The 20,927-nt window shown below is 41.9% G+C and overlaps 1 pseudogene; it reads left to right on the top strand.

Annotated features, from left to right (window-relative positions):
- Window positions 1–8,371: 8,371 nt before the first annotated feature.
- Window positions 8,372–20,491, top strand: LOC118569417 (annotated as a pseudogene).
- Window positions 20,492–20,927: the final 436 nt, after the last annotated feature.

The raw sequence follows: 20,927 nt of genomic DNA, 5'->3' as shown, positions 1-20,927 counted from the left end.
TTTTTTTTTTCTCTCGGGGAGTAGCGATCAGCTTCTAGAAGTATCTTGATAGTTTAAACAAAACATGGGAAGTCTATAATGCTTGTTTTAAAAATGAATGCAATTTATTTTCAGTAAAAACAAGATTCTTAATCCTGAGGAAGAATATGTTTATCATTAAATATTCACAGACTATTTTCCTGTTATAAAAACGCTGGCCACTTCCAATTGGTTAATGAAGAACAAAAGTTTCTTACATTATGAAACACAGCTGTGCCAGCCCAAAAACATCTCACATATTTCCAGTGTTATGAGGATTGTTTCAAATGTGCATCACCCCTAATTTTTCAGTGAAAATTATTTATGAATATTGAGGATTTTAAGCAGTGTCTCAACCTAAGATCCTCCCATCATTTTTGGAAGAAGGGGGTTTTCAAGTAATAAATGTATGCCTGTGTTCTTTGTGTGTTCAAGTACTATTTTTAAACTTATAAAGTAGTACCAATACATGAATGATTGATTCCATAATAAATCAGGGCTTAAGCCAAATAGGAAATCATTTTATAATATGAAATATCAGCAATAGCCACACTTTCTTCATAAATGTTTTCCTATTCTCAAAGTCATAAGTTATACATATGATCTATACATATACAAATATGATAAATCCCCAAATCCTCAAGGCCAACTCTTCTTGTTTTGCTAACAAAGGAGATTCCTCCTGGGGAAAATCATTTCTTTAATGAAAATCATTCCTGTGCTTCTAAATAAGCACATCATTTGAGGACCGAAATAGAACACTGCATTCTTTGTGTTCAAGGGTTTCCAGAATTGTCTTGCTTATACCACCTACTTGCAAAAGTCAGTTCTGTCACAGTCACCCTTTAAAATGAAAAATCAGTAGAACATGAAGAAAGGAACTAATACTGTAAGTTCAAGAAGTATGGAATAGTGAATGAGACAAAAGTCTAGGACAAAAAGTAGTGATACACCAGTTAAGTCAGCTGTTCCTTTCAATGAAACATTGCCACCAACTGAACAGTCAGCTCTCGAAGCTAATGGAGCAATCATAACCATAATACCCCAGATTTGAATGAATACTACATAATTTGTTACGAGCTTAACATACTATGGCTTATTCATGAAAGCCCAAAAAAGTGGGTTAGAAATGTTAGATAATAGTGACTTAAAGAGACGGCTCAGCAGTACCCAAGTTAAGTTCCCAGCATCCACACTGGACAGCAGACCATCAGCAATACTCCAGCTCCAGGAGGAATCCCACACCTCTGGTGCCCGTGGGTACCCGCACTCATATGTACATTTCCACACACAGACACCTAATCAAAAAATAAAAGTTTTTTTTTTTAATTTTAAGGATTGTTAGATAAATTATAAAAGATGTCATAGGTGCAGCGGAAAAGCAACCAACACAAATCAGCCTCCAAAAAAGCTTCATTGGGAGAGTAATTAACATCATATCATGGGCAACTGTGATGGGCACCCATGATGTCCTGGAGGGGGAAGTAAACCCTTTGGTTCCCATGCTTGTAAGACAGTTATAGTATCATGATTGAGCAATGTGATGGGGCCCTGAAAGGGGAGGTGAATCCTTCATCTTCCTGACAATTCAGAGAGTTACAGCATCATGTGACAGGCAGTCACAATGGGTTCTCAAAGTGCGAGAACAAACTTTTGAGGCAAGGTCTCTCACTAGTAAGGCCTGGCGGAAGGCGGATAGGCAGGGAACCCCGGTGAACCTTTTCCTGCTTCTGCCCTTCCCCAAGCACTGGGGTTACAGAAACATGTGGCTTCTCACATGGATGCTCCAGATTCAAATTCAAGTCCTCATATGTGTGCAGCAAGAGTATTGAACCATCCCTCCAGCAGCCTCCAGCAGTGAGGTCACCATGTGTTTGTGTATCCACCAGTCACTTCATGCAGCACAATGCCCTCCAGTTCATCCACAGCGCAGCACATGGCGGGTACCCAGGTCTTCATCTTCAATGTCATTCCACTCTGTGTGCGCACTGCATCCTCTTCACCCACCATATATTTAGAGTTTCCAGATGTTGGCTGTTGTGAACAGTGCTGGATGAACATGGGGGTGTAGGGACCTTTCCAAGATGGAGATTTATTTCATTCAGATATATGAGCATGGGGGGGGGGGGATCCTGAAACAGTCTTGCTTTTAATCTTGTGAGACTCTCCCTGATATTTCCCGTAATAGCTGTAAAACTTTACACTTTCCAGCAAGGTATACAGTAGTTCTTTCTCTTCGAATCCTTGAATTATGTCTATATGACGATAGCCATTATGACATTTTTAAAGGATTGCCCACTGCTTATGATCTGTACCTCCTGATGACTAGTGATGGTGAGCATTTTAAATATGCCCATTATAAACTCAGAAACAGAGTTGAATGTTGGTTGCCAAGGAGGTCAGGAGAAATGTAGGTAATAGAGTATGAAGGTTCCAGTGTAGATTCAGTCCCAAGACCTAATGTACAGACTATAACCAACTATAGTGATGACAGCTGACAGTACCATACTATGTAATTGAAATTTAGTAAGGACGTTTCTCTGAAATGATCTCAGTATCAATAAAGGATCATTGGGGTGACAAGTTTGCTGCTGAGTTTACTAGTGGTAAATAGTTCCCAGTGTATACCTATGTCAACATACCCAACTATATACATTACATATGTAATTTTATCAAATCTCTCCAATGTAAGGAGACCACCATGAGAGCCTTTCATATAGAGTAGTGGTTCTCAACATTTCTAATGCTTTGACCCTTTAATACAGTTCTTCATGGTGTGGTGACCCCCCAACCATACAATTATTTTCATTGCTACTCATAACTGTAATTTTGCTACTGTTATGAATTGCAATGTAAATATCTGTGTTTTCCAATGGTCTTAGGGACCCCTGTGAAAGGTTATTAGATTCCCCCCCCTGGGGGTATCGACCCACAGGTTCAGAACAACTGATATAAGCATTCTTGGAAGTGTTCATCAAGCCTCAACTACAGCAGTCCTTAGGAGACTAGAATAGTGAACAACTACTACCTCTCTTTCTGCCTCTTGTCTGCACTATTGCAACACATGAATAGAAACTTAATTATTACCTTCAGCTTGGCTCACTCTGATTTACTAACTCCACACTTGGCAGCCCATCCTGTGAGAAACACATTATTAGCAGGTTGACTGTACAGAAATTTCTAACAACTATCAACACAGAGAACAGAATAAGGTAAAAAAAAAAATGTCTAAAACCTGACAGAAAATATTTATTTGAGTTTTGGCCACTCTTTTAAATGTCCTCACACCAATTGACAATAGCCTCAAAGAAATAAAATAGCTAGAAATAAACCTAACCAAGGAGGGTGAAGGATCTTTACAGTGAACATATTAAACCTCTTAAGAAAGATACAAACACCAGAAAATGGAAAAACATCTCATTGTTTTTGATTGGAAGAATTAATATTGTGGAAATTATTTTACCAAAAGCTACTTATAGATTCAATACAATCCCAATCAAAATTCCCATCTCATTCTTCACAGAGATAAGAAAAAACAATTCCAGGATTCACATGGAACCACAAGAGCACCCTGACAACCCAAGCAATCCTGAACAAAAACACAATGCAGGAGGCATCACCACTCCAGATCTCAAGACACATTATAGAGCCACAATATTAAAAACAATATGGCAAGGTCTCTTGGAGGAGGTTGAAATGGGGGGTATATTGGGGGGAAAGGCTGAGGGGTAGAAGGAAAGAGGACAGGGGAATATGTGGCTGATGTGTAAAATTAAATTAATTATAAAATAAAATATTTATTAAAAAATATGGCATTGACACAAAAACAGCCGTGTAGATCAATTGAACAAAATCAAAGACCTGTGAGTACATATAACATCAGCCATTTAATATTTGACAAAGATGTCAAAAACATATGCTGTAGAAAAGAAATCATCTTCAACAAATAATTCTGAGAAAGGTGGACATCCACTTGCAGAAGAATGAAATTAGGCTTGTAATCTTCCCCCATGTGAAGAACTAACTCCAAATGGATGAGAACCTTAAACTGGACACCTAAAACAGAAACACTGGGAAGAAAACCAGGCAGTGCCGTACATGAAGTATGTACAAGAAAGGACTTCATTTGCCCAAGGATTAAAGAGGGTGAAAGTAAGATGTCTGGAAAAGTCAAAAGGAATATGCTGTTAACTATCTACCCCAAAATACCCATAATACATGTAAGTGAATGTATAAATAACCATAAATTGTTCAAATTAAGTTTTTCCATCTGAGCTAACAATGCTTCCATAGGAGCCATAGACCATCTCACAAAAAAAATCCCAACATCAGACATGAGAAGCCCTCTTTTGAGTTGGTCAAGGTTGTCCAAGGGATCCCCAAAACATTATAGGCTTTTGCAATTGTTCTTGATTACCCCCCTCAAGAGGTAAGTTCCTGTTGCTAAAGACACCATGCATCTCAGACACAAGGCCCAGTCTTTGGTCTGATTCGAAAGCCTCCTCCCTGAGTACTCATTTTGATGGTACCAGAAGATACCGTATATGCTTCCAGAGGAGAGAAGCAACCAACAGTCCTTCCCAGCTGTAACGCCTATGAACCACAACAATTACCAGCTGCCCACTGGTACTGTCCCTGCTCTGTTACCTACAGGCAAGGAAGCCTGGGTGCAGGTTTACCAGCTTCATTCAGGGTACTTAGTAAAACTAGAACTTGACCTCAGGTAACCTGAGCACCTGCAGTAAACCAGGAGACTCGATAGTTGCCTGGAGGTGTCTGTGGGGAAGCCTGGGAAGCTGAAGGTGCTAGGACAAATAATGATTATCTCAGTGGAAGGAAAAGAAAAACAATTCTGGGAAGAAATAGGAGCAAGTGAGATACACAAAAATCACATAACCTGCCCTAAGCTATTGACAAGTCCCTAGGTAAAAATGAGATGTTTCTTCATATACATGTTCTTTGAAAGAAGAAAAATCATCCTTTTTTTTTCTTTTATTCTTTTTTCATATATTACATCCTGACAGCAGTTTCACTTCCCTCCACCCCTCCCAGTCTGTCCTCCCTGCCCCCATCCACCCCTCTGTTTCCCTTCAAATAAAAGAGCTGGCTTGCCAGGGATATCCACTGAACATGGCTTAACACGTTACAATTAGACTAGGCATATACCCTCATCTCAAGGCTGAACAAGGCAACTCAGTAGGAATAAAAGGGTCCCAAGTGCAGGCAGGAGTCATAGACACCCCCACTCCCACTGTTAGGAGTCCCACTCGAATACCAAGCTGCACAACCATACGGTATATGCAGAGGATCCAGCTCAGACCCACACAGGGTCTGTGTGTATCACTTCAGTCTCTGTGAGCCTGTATGAGTCCTTAGTTGATTTTGTGGGTTGTGTTTTCATGGGGTCCTCAAGCCCTCTAGCTCATCCAGTCCTTTCCCCGTCCTCTCCTGTGGAGTTCACCCAGCCCCACCCAGTATTTGGCTGTGGCTCTCTGCATCTGCTTCCGTCAGTTACTAGACGGCGCCCCTCTGATGACAATTGGGTTGGACACCAATCTATGAGTAGAGCGGAGTATCATCAGGAATCATTTTGTTGACGTTTGTGTATGTGTGTGTGCCAGTCATGTTTGGGTCTATCCTGGATCTCTGGTCTATCCTGCCTATGGTTCCTGGACACAGAGGTAGTGCCAAGCATGGGCTCCCTTTCATGGCATGGGCCACAAATTGGACCAAGTCGTTGATTGGCCATGCCAACAAGTTCTGTGCCAGCACATCTAGTAAGCAGGAAATTATACTTTAAAAGATAAAGGGTAGTGGCAGCACACATCTTTAATCCCAGCACTCAAGCTATAAAGGACATGTGACATCTCCCCTCAGGATGAGTACAAGGTGAGTACAAAGACCTCTGTGCTCCCAACACACACATATGCGTGTACACACACACACACACACACACACACACACACACACACACACACCAGCTTTTTTTGAGCTGATTTTTCCATCTTGCCATTGTTACTTAGAAAAAAGAGAAAGTCAGAGGCAAAGAGTCACTTGAAGGAGTTTGAGAGGAGGAAGGAGTGAATTAGAGCACAGGAAAGCAGGCCAGCACTCAAAAGAAAGAAGCCTGCCTTTTATCTGAGTCAAGAGGAGTGAAGGACAGGACATTAGTCAAAAGTTCAGGAGCCATCGAGAGGCACAGAGATGGTGTTTGGGCCAGGTGTGAGGAGTGGAGGCGTTCTCGCACAATGCCCTCAGTCTTCTCGGGAAAATCAAAGACAAGGTCATGAGCGAAGACTAAGATTTGAGGCTGATTGGAAGGGACAGGGCTAGAGCAGCCACTCAGATGATGCATTAGGCAGGGAACGTGCAGTAAATAAGAGAATCACTAAGCAGCAGCAGGCAGAGTCATGACATCACCGCAGCACAGCTAGCAGGGACGGCAGCACTCGGGACGAGATGATGCCCCTGGCAGCCATAGGAATAAGGAAGCAGGCCTGAGATGGAAGGGAATGTACCCTAAATATGATGTACCCTGAAACGTTAGGCCAGATCATTTACACCAGGCAGTGCAGAAGGCTACGTCTCACTGCCTTCCCACTTCCTGGAATTCCTCATCATGACTATTACTACAAAGGGTTACATTTATTATCTCCCCCCCCCAAACATTTATTGTCTCCCCCCCCAACTTGATAGCTCCTATCCTACCTCGTTCATCACTCTCCCAGCAATGAAGAGTAAAGTACCCACCACACCCAAAGGGACCAGTAGTATGCTTGACCTGGGCTGCCACGCTGTGAGCTTCTCACCTTGATGTTATTCCAGCTCCAGCCGCATCTTCCTTTTTGACTTTTCCCCTGGTGGAGACTCTGGTCATGGGACTTGTGCACACCCTGGATTTGAGCTGCCTGTTCTGCTTTGCCTAGCAGCTGTGTTGTCCTTTCACTGTGGTCGCCTGATTCCACAGCCCTCATCCTCTGCTGGTTGCTGCTCCAGCATCCTATCCCAGCTTACTGGTTAGCATCAGTGCAGCTGTTATGATTTTTGTGATGAACTTTGCCTTTGCCTATGAAGAGAAGTGATAGCTACCCAGAATGAGAGGAAACCATCATTCTGGAATGTCGATGGCATAAGGAGACAGAACTAATGGGGTCAGAGTTGGAATTATAACAGGAACAAGATAGCATCTGATACTCTAAGAACAAAGATCAGGAATAGGTCAAAGACCAAGAAACAGAGGGAGGAACAAAGAAACAGTAGAGATGAGGATGCCAAGAAGGCATCAAGTTCCAAACAACAAGCCTACACTCGTGAGTCAGAGGCATATGACCCAGCTCAGCTCTGGCTCACAACCTAAGGGACCAAAAAAGTAAGTATAATAAAAAAAAAATAATAAGCCTAAGAGTTGAAGAGATCTGCTGGCTGGGGGAAGTCTTTCTGTATGCCATTACTATGTGTTGCTCTTATTGGTTGATAAATAAAGCTGCATTGGTCTATGGCAAGGCAGCTCAGAGGCAGGTGGGAAATCCAAGCAGATATAAAGAGAGAAGAAAGGGCAGGAGGGAGAGATGCCAGCCTGCCACCCAAGGTGCAACAAGCAAGCAGATTGGTAATACCACAGCCATGTAGCAAAACATAGAGTAATAGAAATGGGTTGATTTAAGATGATAGAGCTAGCTAGCAAGAAATTGCAGCTTGTAATTAATATAAGCCTCTGAGTGATTATTTTATAAGCGGCTGCAGGACCACAGGGCTGAGTGGGACCAGAGAAACTTCTTGCTCCAGAGATCTTTCTACTTATTGTATTCATTCCCATATGCATGTGTCCTAGTTAGGGTTACAATTGCTATGATGAAACAACATGAATAAAAGCAAGTTGGGGAGGAAAAGCCTTATTTGGCTTGTACTTCTGAATCATTGTCCATCACTGACAGAAGTCCTGGCAGGAACTCAAGCAGAGCTGGGACCTGGAGACAGGAACTGATGCAGAGGCCATAGAGGGGTACAGCTTACTGGCTTCCCTTCCATGGCATGGAATGGGCAGGGCCCTGCCCCATCAATCACTAATTAAGAAATGCCCTATAGGCCTGCCTGTAACTAGATCATTTCCTCAATTGAGGCTCCCTCCTCTGCCATGGCCTTAGCTTGTGTCAAAATGACATAAAACTAGCCAGCACAACTGACCTCTTGTCAACTTGACACAGAAATATATCACTTAATCCATACCTTTCTTTATTATTCATCCCCAAGATCTCATATTAATAGGAACATTATGGCAGCAGAGTGTGGTCTATAGAGTATGTGCCACTATGGATGCCTGGAGTACTTGAAACACAAGTTGGGAAGACTCAAAATGCTGGGCTGGATTAAATACCTGATGAGGATAGTAGGTATTTCAGCAAGTTGGGGTCAGCATACAGTCGGTACTTTGCTCTGGAAAACCATACAGTTCACCTCTTCATCTCAAAGTATTATAAGGAAAACTGGAACCAAATTATCTCTGATTCAGTATTCAAGAGTTCAGTTTCCAGCCTACCAGCCATGCAACAAAATGGAGTCTCATCTACCCAGCAGAGGATGTGGTGGCATCTTTTGCTAATGTTAGATGGGTAGGCACAGAAAAAAAAAGAGCGTGTTTAATAGACTCAGGCCAGAGGTCAGGTCTGAGCCTACCCTTGAGGATGGCCTTCCTTGCTTTGAAAAGCTCCCAAGCAAGCACATTTCCTTCCCCAACTTGCCTCAAGATGAACCTCCTCCAAAAATGACCCTGGCCATTGAAGAGGCCTTGCAGAAGATCTCCACACTACAGAATGAGCTCGCTGCACTTAGAGCTCAGATTGCCAAGATTGTGACCCTGCAAGAGCAACAGAGTCCCACCTCAGGTCACTTAGATTCTTCCACCTCTGTCTCTCACATCACCACCTCCTTCCCATCCCCCTCCATTGCAGCTCCACCAAAGTATGTCAGATTAAAGAGAAAAGAAGAGAGAAAAACTCGGTGCTGGAAAGACTTTGGCTAAGAGCATCCCAAAGAAGCCTGAATGCCAAATATCCTTAAGATATGAACAGAGTAAAGCTATGGTCCATCAAGAGATCAGAGGAAGACATAAAGCCTAAGAGCCAGTGGATGCTACTGACCCTGCTGCCCTCACAGCAGATGCTCTGCAATAGAAGTTTGCTTGGCAGTATTGACACAACAGCCAAGGTGAACTTGAAAGAGAAATTCTAAAACTAGAGTCAGAGGCTACCTCAGTTCTGGAGTTCTCCTTAACTCAAGTATATTATGATATGTTTTGGGTAGGTATCCAGGGTTCATCTTCAAACATGGAAAATTTTTGTAGGGCTTCAGGACACAGACTGGCTATTTGTGGATGTTTCTGTGCATCGATATTTTTTCTTTTCTTTTCTTTTTTTTTTTTTGGATTTTTGAGACAGGGTTTCTCTGTGTAGCCCTGGCTATCCTGGAGCGCTCTTTGTAGACCAGGCTGGCCTTGAACTCACAGAGATCCACCTGTCTCTGCCTCCCCAGTGCTGGGATTAAAGGCCACCACTGCCCAGCTCCTATTTTCAATTCTTAACATGAATATCTGAGAAAATGTCTTATATGCACACATTTGGATACAAAAAAAGTAGGTAAAAACTCGTTCTGATGGCATCAGTGAGGATACTTTTCATCTTCATTGACAGTCTGCTGCTCAGTGATGGAACACCTGGTCTACCATGTCATTAGAGCACAGTATTGGAGATGCCTCCAGCAGGACTCATGTATGTTCTCATTTTTTTTCTGGAGCTGAGTTTACAGAAGATGTTTGCTGCTGTGTCTTGGAATTGCTTTCTGTTAGAGGGAATTGAGAAACAGGAACTCCTTCTACACCTCATTGCCACCCACTACTGGGAAGCAAATGTACTTCTCAAGTAGTAACAAATCAAATTATAGAATTAAATCACTTCTTAAATAAAAGCCAGGATGTATTTTTTTTAAAAAAAGGAATATCACAATATAAAATATTCAGAATTTTGAAATTCCCCCAGTTTTTAAAAATTCAAACACCTGAAAATTCATTCTCTTTAAAATAGCCAATCTTTTCAAATCCAACATCTTTCAAAATTCAAAGTCTCCTGTCAAATCAAAAATAAATTAAGTACTTTAGTACTTCCAAGAGGGAAAAACCAAGCCACAGTCACAATCTGAACAAAGCAAAACCAAACTCCAAAAGTGTAAATAACTCCATGCCCAATACCTGGGATTCACTCAGGATCTTCTGGGCTCCTCCCAGGGGCTTGAGTCACTTTCTGCAGCACACACAGTTTGTCCTCTAAATTCGGGCAGGCCTCACTCCAACACTGCAGCTGCTGTTCATGACCATCCATGGTACTGGCATCTCCAAAACACTGGGGTCTCTTGCTGCATGCAACTAAGCTACGCTTTCACCATTCACTTTTCCTGGGCTCTCTTTGTGATACCAAGCCACAGCTTTTCTGCATGACCCTTTTAATCCTGGCCTGCAGCTGCTATTAAGGCTGTACCTCCACCAATGGCCTGTCCTGGCTTCTCACAGTGCCAAGCCTCAGCTGCTCTCCATGACCCCTTCATGCCTTCAAAACCAGCACTACCTGGGAAATTCTTACATGTGACCAAATTCAGCTGCCAGCTCAGGGTACAACTCTGACAATGTCTGGAATATGCTCTGTGTACTGACTCTGAGAAAACACTCCCAGAATATTTCACCTCAATGATGCTGGTCTCTTCTTAATCACCACTAATTTCTTAGCTGCAGCTGACCAGCATTAATTGCCTCAATAAAGCAAAGGTTCTTCAGTGGTTCTGGTCTCTTGTTAAACACACTTGATTCTTCAACCCCAACTGACCAGGCATCACAGATTCTTAACTCAAATGTAGAGTTTTTGCTTCCCTCTAAAACTTCACCAGACAGTTCTCTATCCTCCACACTGCTCTCAACATTCTTTAAGCTCCTACAAAGCAGCCTACTGTGTGGCGATGTATTGTGTTCCCCAATATACTGTGTCTCCCAATAAAATTTACCTGAGGATCAGAGGAAAAAGCCAGCCACTATATAAAAGTCAGGCAATGGTAGCACACACCTTTCATCCTATCACTTGGGAGGCAGGGAACTGTCTGGATCTATGTGAGTTCAAGGCCACACTGGGAACAGAGCCAGATGTGGTGGCACACACCTTAAATTCCAACACTAGTTAACCATGGATATTTGGAGGTCTGTACAGACAGACAGAAAGTGACAGATCTGGCCAGGAAGAGGAAGTGATGTAGCTGGGCTGAGAGAGCAAACAAGAGAACAGAACAGAAAAGGCATATTGGCATGGATAAACAGGAGTAGGTCACTTTCGAAGTTGTAGAGTTGGTGAGGTGAGGTTAGCTGTGGCCTTTCTTATTCCTATGATCTCTCTCAGTCCCTAACTCCAATTTCTGGCTCTGAGTTTTTTATTAATAAGACCATTTAGCAATTCATCTACACTACTGAGCTTCAACACTCAATGACTTTTCTAGTACCAAATTTCAAAGTCCTTCCACAGTCCTCCCATGGACAAGTCTGTCACAGCCATACTCGACTATGCTGGTACCAATTTCTGTTCTAGTTTGGGTTACTATTGCTATGACTAAACATCATGACCAAAAGTAAGTTAGGCAGAGAAGAGTTTGTTTGGCTTATGCTTCCATATCCATAATCCATTACAAAAGGAAGTCAAGACAGGAAGTGAAACAGAGCAAGAACCTGGAGGCAGGAGCTGACGCAGAGGCCATGGAGGGATGCTGCTTACTGGCTTGCTCATCATAGCTTGCTCATCCTGCTTTTTTATAGAACCCAAGACCACCAGCCAAGAGATGTTCTATCCCTCCCACATTAATCACTAGTTAAGAAAAAGCTCTACAGGCTCACCTACAGCCCAATCTTAGGAAGGCATTTTCTCAACTGGGGTTCCCTCCTCTCAGGTGACTCTAGACTGTGTCTAGTTAATATAAAATTAACCAGCACAGCAGGACATGTTGGAATTACCAGAAGACCTGTGCTTTCAGGTCTGTTCTAATATTTGGTGTAAGAGATGAATCCACACACCCAGCAGACATCTGTTACACATCTACTGTGTGCTTAGTGCAGTGATAACCAAGGCTGTGAGAAGAGGGAAGTCAGAGTGTATAATATCATGAAAAGCAATGTCAAAATCCACCTCAGACAGAAGTATCTTCAGATGGCAAAAGGGACATCTCTTCCTTCTCTCCTCTAATCTATTGGATTAAAAGGAGCTTTCTGAGCAAATGACAGCTGAAGAGGACAGACCACTAGATAGGAGAACATGCCACTAGAAAAGAGCATGCTGAGTTTAGCAAGCCCCGGGCAGCATGGTTGGTGCCTCAAAGAGAAATCCAGCAGTGATGGGGAATAAGACTAAAGAAAGTGAGCAGCAGCAGATGACAAGGACCCTGATCAGGATGAGCAAGCAGTTAGAATCTGATCTTGCAAGTGGGAGGGAGGAATATAGTGAAAGGAACAGGAAAATGGAAGCCCAAGCAATAGGAGCATGTAGGAAATATTTCTGGGATATTCATGGGATAACATCCAGAATTGTGGTTTGTGGTGATATATTGTTTGTAATATAAGAAATAAAACTTGCTTGAAGATCAGAGAACAGAACAAGCCACTTGATTAAACATAGAGGCCAGGCAATGGTAACACACACCTTTAATCCTAGCACTTGGGAGGCAAAGGCAGACAGCCATCTGGATTTCTGTGAGTTCACGGCCACACTGAGCTACATGAGATTGACTCGGTCTAAATAAGAAACAGATCCAGGCAGTGGTGGCACACACCTTTAATTCCAGCACTTGGTATCACACACCTTTAATCCCAGCACTAGGAATATTAAAACAGAAAGTGATATGGGTAGGCAGACAAAGGAAGATAAGGTGGGAGGAAACAGGAACTCTGGCTCTTTCAGGCTGAGGAGTTGGTGAGGTAAGAGGTGGTGACTGTGGCTTGCTCTGCTTTTCTGATCTTTTAGGCAAATTTTATTTGTTCAAAATATCACCACAGTAGTTCCTCACAAATATAGGCCATCTGGTGGCATTCAAGCAAAGGCTCCCAATTGGAACCATCTTGGGTTTCTTGAAGCTTCTAAGCAACAGGACAGACAGCACTATTAGGAGATGTGCTAGCTTGAATGTAACTGGCCCCCATAAACTCATGGGGAGTGGCACTATTGGGAGGTGTGGCTTTGTTGGAGTAGGTATGTCCTGTTGTTTGTTTCTGCTCTTTTTTTTTTTTTTGGGGGGGGGGGGGCTACAACCTAGCTCACAATTAAATCACACACTGAGAGACTTATTATTACTTATAAATGTCTGGCCTTATCTTTTCTTGTTGCTAGCCAGCTTTCCTTAGCTTAAATTATCCTGTCTACCTTTTGCCTCTGGGCTTTTTCTTTTTCTTACTTGTGTAATCTTACTCCATGGCTGGCTATATAGCTGGGTGACTGCCCCTAGACTCCTCCTCCTTCTCTGGCTTCTTCCCTTTTCTTCTACTCCCAGATTTCTCCTTCTATATATTCTCTCTGCCTGCCAGCCCCGCCTATGCTTTCTCTGACCTTGCTATTGGCCATTCAATATTAGACCATTCTTTATTAGACCATCAGGTGTTTTAGACAGGCACAGTAACACAGCTTCACAGAGTTAAACAAATGCAACATAAACAAAAGTAACACATCTTAAAATAATATTCCACAACAATGGCCTTAGAGGAAATGTGTCACTGTAGAAGTGAGCGTTAAGGTCTCATGTATGCTCAAGCTATGCCCAGTGTCTCAGTTCACTTCCTGTTGCCTGCTGATCAAAGATGTAGAATTCTCAGCTCCTTCTTTAGCACCATATCTGCCTGCATGCCACCATGTCCTACCATGATGATAATGTGTAGATGTAACCATCTTGTTAAATAGGAAACACAGAGCCAGTTGTAGAGTTAAAAGCCAAGAGGTCAGAGCAATAGCTGAGAGCTGAAAACCTTACCCTTCACTGCTGCTCTGTCTTTCCTCTCTGCCAGAGACCTACTTCTGTGTGTTTTTTCTTTTTTATAGACTTTTTGTTCTGCTTTCTCATTGGTTGTAAACCCAACCACATGACCTCCTTGTCATTGCCTGTCTGTACAGACCTCCAGGTCTTCTATGGTTGGTATTGAGATTAAAGGCAAGTGTTGCAATGCTGGCTGTATCCTTGAACACACAGAGATCTGCCTAGCTCTGCCTCCCAAGTGCTGGGATTAAAGGTGTGTATCACCACTGCCCAGCTTCTGCTATGGCTTGCTCTGACCTCAAGGCAACACATTTCAGTACAAATAAAATATCACTATACTAATGAAATGAAACAATTAAATGTTTTCCTTTATAAGAGTTGCCATGGTCATGATATCTCTTCACAGCAATAAAAACTAAGACAGAAGCTGGTACCAGGGACTGGGGTATTATTGTGATAGTCCTGACCATGATTTGTTAAAAGTAATACGGACTTTGGGAATTTGGCATTAAGAAAGCACTGGAATGCTTTAAGTGCTATTTAATGGACCATACTAGTAGAAGCATGGAAGACAGTGATGCTGAGAGATATTTGAACTATGAGGGCCTGGCTCAAGATGTTTTGAAGGAGAAGAATATTAATGTGTTGCCTAGAGACCATTCTTGTGATATTTTGGTGAAGAATGTGGCTGCTTTTTGCCCTTGTCTGAAGAGTCTGACTCAGGCTAAAGTGAAGAGATTTGGATTAATTCTTTTGGCAGAGGAAATTTCAAAACAGCCTAGTATTAACTCTGTTGTATAGCTATTACTAGTCACTCTTACACAGATTTATAATGAAAAAGAGAAAGCTGAGAAAGGAAAAATACAAAATGTACAATTTGAGGAGAAAAGGAAGTGGAATGGAGCTAAGTTATGTGTTCAAGGAGTTAAACAGATTAAGGAATGGAATGAAGGGAGTTGTGACCTTAGGGCAAGATCTCACCAAGCTAATTTTCCAAGTTGTGAAAGGAATTTTTTTTAAAAAAAGCTTAAAGCAGGGTGTGGTGGTACTTTAATCCCAACACTTGGAGGGCAGAGACTAGTGGATCTCTGAATTTGAGGCCAGCCTGGTCTACAGATCTGGTTTCAGTTTGGGGACAGCCAAGTTCAGACAGTGAAGAAAACCACTGAAAACATAAAATTGGTGAAGATATACTTGAATGAGGGGGCCATGTTCCAGTCCCTGTAAGCAGTAGAACTTGGCAGCTTCAGCCATGTGGTTCTGGAGTTAAAGATTGAAGAAAGGGGCTATGGAATTTGCATCTGCAAGTGAGGAAAGCCCCCAGGACCAGGCATGTATCAGGGTATCCCTGATAGGAGGCCTAGAAAGGCCATTATGTGAGGCTATGCAGTTGAAGGATTGCCTTGGAGACCCCAAGATGCTGGAGATGCCAGAGCTGTGGGATACATGTCAAGGAAAGCTGCTCACAGGGAGTGGAATAACACACACACAAAAAAGAAGTATGTTGCAGTCAAACATCTGAATGGAATTAGCGATCTGAAGAGTTTATTGACATCAGACATGGGGATGCAGAGTTTGCAGTTTGTCCAGCTGGTTTTTAGTCTTGCTTTGGTCCAGTATTTCCTTCACTATGCTCTCTTCCCTACATTTTGGAATGGTGATGTATAAATCCTGTACCTTTATATGTTGGAAGTATATTGCCTGCTTTTTTTTCAAATTTTATTTTTTAATATGGATATTTGTGTTTCAATTTTACATATCAGCCATGGGTTCCCCTGTCCTCCCCCCTCCCACCCCCACCTCTGCCTTTCCGCCAGCCTCTCCCCCCCCCATTCCCATCTCCTCCAGGGCAAAGACTCCCCTGGGGATTCAGCTCAACCTGGTAGATTCAGTACAGGCAAGGCCAAGCCCCAGATGGAGCTCCAGGAGTCCAATTGGCGAGAAAGAGGAGGGATTGTAAGAGTGTGAATTGTTATTACCTGCTTTTTTATTTCAATTTTATAAGGGATTATAGTTAAGAGATTTTATGGCTCTCAGAAGAGACTGAATTTTGGACTTTAAACTATTGTTGAGACTGTGATAGACTGTGCAGACTTTTGAAGTTGAACTAAATGCATTTTGCATTGTGATGTGTTTACAAGCTTATGGGGGCCAGGGAGTGGAATGTGGTAACTTAAATGTAATTGCCCCTGAAAAGCTCACTGGGAGTGGTACTACTAGGAAATGTGGCTTTGTTAGAACAGGTATGGCCTTGTTGAAGGAAGTATGTCGCTGTGGAGGAGGGCTTCAAGGTCTCATATTTGCTCAAGTCATACCCAGTGTCTGAGCTCACTTCTTGTTGCCTGTGGATCAAAGATATAGAACTCTTGGCTTCAGCACCATGTCTGCCTGTTTGCTGCCATGTCCCACCATGATGATAATAGACTGAACCTCTGAACTGTAAGCCACCCAAATAAATGTTTTCCTTTATAAAAGTTCCTGTGGTCATAGTGTCTCTTCACAGCAATAGAAAGCCTAACTAAGACAGGAGGCCAGTCTCCTCTTCGGTGAGAAAAGTGGAGACTACTGTCTGCCCCACTAGTCTTACTAGAGAAAGCCAATGTGGGAATCAAAATTGACAACTATTTAAAAAAAAATCCTTCCCAGGTCAGGCTTTCTATTTCTCTGTATTTTGGAACCCCAGAATGTTACCTGTTCCAAAGATACTGAGCATTTGATTTTCCAGAGCAAAAGCCAAAATTAACTCTAACAGAATCCTTTAACAAGTAGTCCCAGGCCTTGGTGATTTTATGGAACTATAGTTAAAACCAAATTTCAGCATTTAAAGAACTTCTAAGACTTTGGAGTTTGAGATTTAAGACAGAAAGTACAGAGAGGGAGAGTTCTTAAATTATAGATAAAATAGTTTAGTCTTCTTCAAAATACATTTCCTGATGTTAAGGACATTTTAGCCTGCATGCCACAATGATAGAAAGTCAATTATATTCAAGAGGTTTGGAGCTGCCTTTACTCAGCTGAGGTTTATAAGCAGGTTGTGTCTGTTAGCAAGAGCTGTCTACTGGCCTCTAACCTAATTTATCTTTCCATGAAGATTGAGGTCAGCAAGTAGCAAGTACATTGATCTTATTGGATTTTTTTTTTCATCTCAAATGTGGCATGATCTTTGATTTGCGTTTAGCCGATCAGAGTGTTTGGTAACATATAATTGTTCCTGATAAATTTTAATGTTGTGATTTTTTCAAAAATGGATTTTTTTTCAGATCTATGAACACTGTGTTGTTACTTTTCAAGCTGGATTTTTTCTATCAGTGAAAATGTATTTGACACACCGGTGTTCTGTGTTTTAAATGAACTCAGATGAGACTCTGGGCATCGGTGCTTTAATACCATGACCATTTCTTAAACCCACCTGAGAGGGTTTCATCTCTCACTATCTCATGTAATGTGGATGTAATCTGAGGAGCATCCCGGCAATGAAGTAAGAGAACAATACAACCTAGGAGACTTGGTCTCTTTTCATAGAGTTCTGTAAAGTCTCCATTAGTGAAGTTTAACTCAGAAAATAGGTTGGTCTCACTGGATGGGCTGCATCTTGTGTAGCCATCTCTCTATCCCTCATCCTATTACCTCACCTCAGCGATGTTTCCTACGCTCTGTGACTGTCCATAAAATGTTTCCCATGCCTGGCTGCTCATCAGAATAACCAGAAAATTGTTTATAAAAATCCTTGCCTGAGATCTGAAATCATTAGGCAAAAGCTCTAAAATCTGTAGTTTGTCACAAGTTGCCCATGATAACAGATGGAGCAAATGTGTTGACTGGTATGACATCCAGATTCAATCCAACTTTTTCGATAACCAACTCCATTTCCTAACATCTCAAATTCTCTGTAAATTGCCTGTACCATTGTCGGAGGAGTTTCAAATCAGAAAACATTTACCATAGCATATCCTCCAGCTTGACTATATTATACTTAGCTTTCATCATTGCCTTTTTGACCAACCACCAAAGCCCTACTTCTGGATGTTTTTCCAACTCTATACTTAAGACTAGACTGAGATAACCTCAATACCTTGAGGAAAACCATACACATGGTCTATTGGGGTAGCTCAGTTGGTATAGTGCCTTCTCTGGGTTCCATTTTAGCCACACATAAACCAAGTCTGGAGGAGGTGCACACCTCTAATCCAAGCACTTTGGAGGTAGAGGAGGGGAAATCTGACGTTAATAAATTATCCTTAGCTATATTGAGATTTTTGAGACCAGCCTGGGCTATATGAGTCCCTGCCTCTGCAGCAATCAGAGGTGGCAGAAGGTAAAGAGGTGAAGGTCATCCTTGCCTACACAGCAAGTTCAAGTCCAACCTGGCCTACAGGACATCCTGTCTCAAAAACAAAAGCAAAAGAAAAATTTTTTTTAAAAATCTTTCTTTTCCATATATAATATTGATAAGCTTCATGTTTCTAAAATCCATCTTAAATAGGTATAACCTACCCAATCTATACGCCCAAATGCTCTCATCTTAAGTGTATCATTCAATGACTACTGACAATTATTTTTAACTATGGAACAACTTGTATGAAAATATAGACCATCCCTAAAATCCTCCTATACTTAACCACTGATAGCACTTTCCCTTATGTCTTAAGTTTTATTTTATGTGTGTTGGGTGTTTGCTTGTACCATCTGTGTGCCTGGTGCCCATGGAGGCCAGAAAAGAGCATCAGGTCCCCTGGAAGTTTAATTACAGATGATGTGAGCCACTGGGGATCAGACCTGGGTTCACTGCAAGAGTAGCCAGTGGTCTTAACCACTGAGTCATTTCTTCAAGCCCCAACTTTCCATTGCTTGAACAGCAGACGTCTACTGCAGTTTAAATCTACATAGTCTTTTGGGCTAATTACTTTTTATATATTGACTAAATATATAGCTCTTTTTATGAGGTGGCTGGTAAAATCTTGGCCCCCAATTTTAGTTCCATGGCCTTCTTACTTCATATCATTAAATTTTAAATAAGCCTTGTGTGTTTTGCATACAACACCTTTTACAAATATACACACTCAAAAAGTTGTCCCCAAGTTGTGACTTGCATCTTTCACATCTTAGAGCAGAAGTCGATAGTTGCTTTTATTCCCTATTCAGCACTACTTATAGTGATATTTTATTTGTATTGAAATGTGATTTTATTTGTATGTTAATAAAGTTGCCTTGAGGTCAGAGCAAGCCAGAGCAGAAGCTGGGCGGTAGTGGTGCACACCTTTAATCCCAGCACTGGGGAGGCAGAGCTAGGTAGATCTCTGTGTGTTCAAGGACACAGCCAGCATGGCAGACACACGCCTTTAATCTCAATACCAACCATAGAAGACCTGGAGGTCTGTATGGACAGGCAGTGATGAGGAGGTCATGTGGCTGGGTTTACAACCAATGAGAAAACAGAACAGAAAGTCTATAAATAGACAGGACACACAGAAGTAGGTCTCTTGCAGAGAGGAAGGACAGCAGAAGCAGTGAAGGGTAAGGTTTTCCCGCTCTTGCTCTGACCTCGCGGTTTTTAACTCTGCAATTGGTTCTGTGTTTCTTATTTAACAAGACGGTACATCTACAACTACTTTCTCTTTTGGTTTGTGACTTTGTCCTACCTTAAAAAATGCTTACCAAATCTACTCACTTACATGTGAATATTATTAGTCACATACAGTAAATAAATGATAACCAGCCTGCAATCCATAGACTGAGAGCAGTTAAGTAAAGAGAAAGGGGATGAGTGGGACATATGCATCTCCTTGGGAGGGGGACATAGAATAGATTTTACTGCCAGGAGACAGTGGCACACGCCTGTAATCCCAGCATTAACTGGGAGGTAGAGGCAGGAGGATCTCTGTGAGTCTGAGGCCAGCCTGGTCTACAGGGTGAGTTCCAGGACAGCCAGAGCTACACAGAGAAATGCTGTCTCAAAAAACTAAAAATAATAATAATAATAATAATAATAATAATAATAATAATAATAATAAAACAACTAGAATAGAATAGCTCTTACAGGTAGAATGGTGGAGGGGGGGAGGATTGGAACAAGGGGATGGGGGGAGAGGATATGTGGGTGGAGAGTGGGGATAAAGGGTTAAGGGAGGGAAAGCCAGAAGAGGCCATGGGAAATGAGGGGCATTTAAAGGATGATATGGACCTCTAGTGCAGTGGAAACTTCCTAAAATAGACAACAGTGATCCTAATGAGTTTTCCTCTCTTTCTGCTCCTCCAGATTCAATCCCTTAGTCCCATCCCCAGTTCTGTAGCAGAAAACCTGCTGCAGCCCCCCATTTCCTCTCTGCCCATATCCCCAGTGGATCACAAAGATCTTCCCCCAACTCATCCCAGTATCTCGGCCTCCAATACCAGCAAGAGTGAAGAGAGGCTCTTGTTCCCTTCTATACGACTTTAATTTTGCTTTTGCATTTCTGTCAATAGTTAATTTGGGCTTATCACTTGTACCCTGAATAAGGCAGAAGTTGATATTGGTTTTCCCCCAAATGTGTGAAGTAATATTCTCCATATGGAATCCCTTTGTCAACTTTAATGAAAATCAGTTGACAACAATATGTGGCTCTATTCCCAGCCTCTTGATTCTGCCTCATTCATCTATGTCCACCCTTTGTCAACACAGTACTTTAATGACAGAATAAGCCTTGACATCAGGTGATCTAAGACATCAAAATCTGTTCACCATTCATAAAAATGGTTTTGGGGACAGTTTAGACCCTAATTGCCAATGTATTTCATAATACATTCAGCTCATTTGTATCAGCTTTTACTCAATGATATGAACACAGAGCAACCCCTAAGACCTTTCCTGGTTAACTGTACACACTTTTGGTGGT

This window comes from Onychomys torridus, chromosome 18 (genome assembly GCF_903995425.1).
Source record: "Onychomys torridus chromosome 18, mOncTor1.1, whole genome shotgun sequence".
NCBI lineage: Eukaryota > Metazoa > Chordata > Mammalia > Rodentia > Cricetidae > Onychomys > Onychomys torridus.
This window is presented reverse-complemented; position numbering and strand designations above follow the sequence as displayed.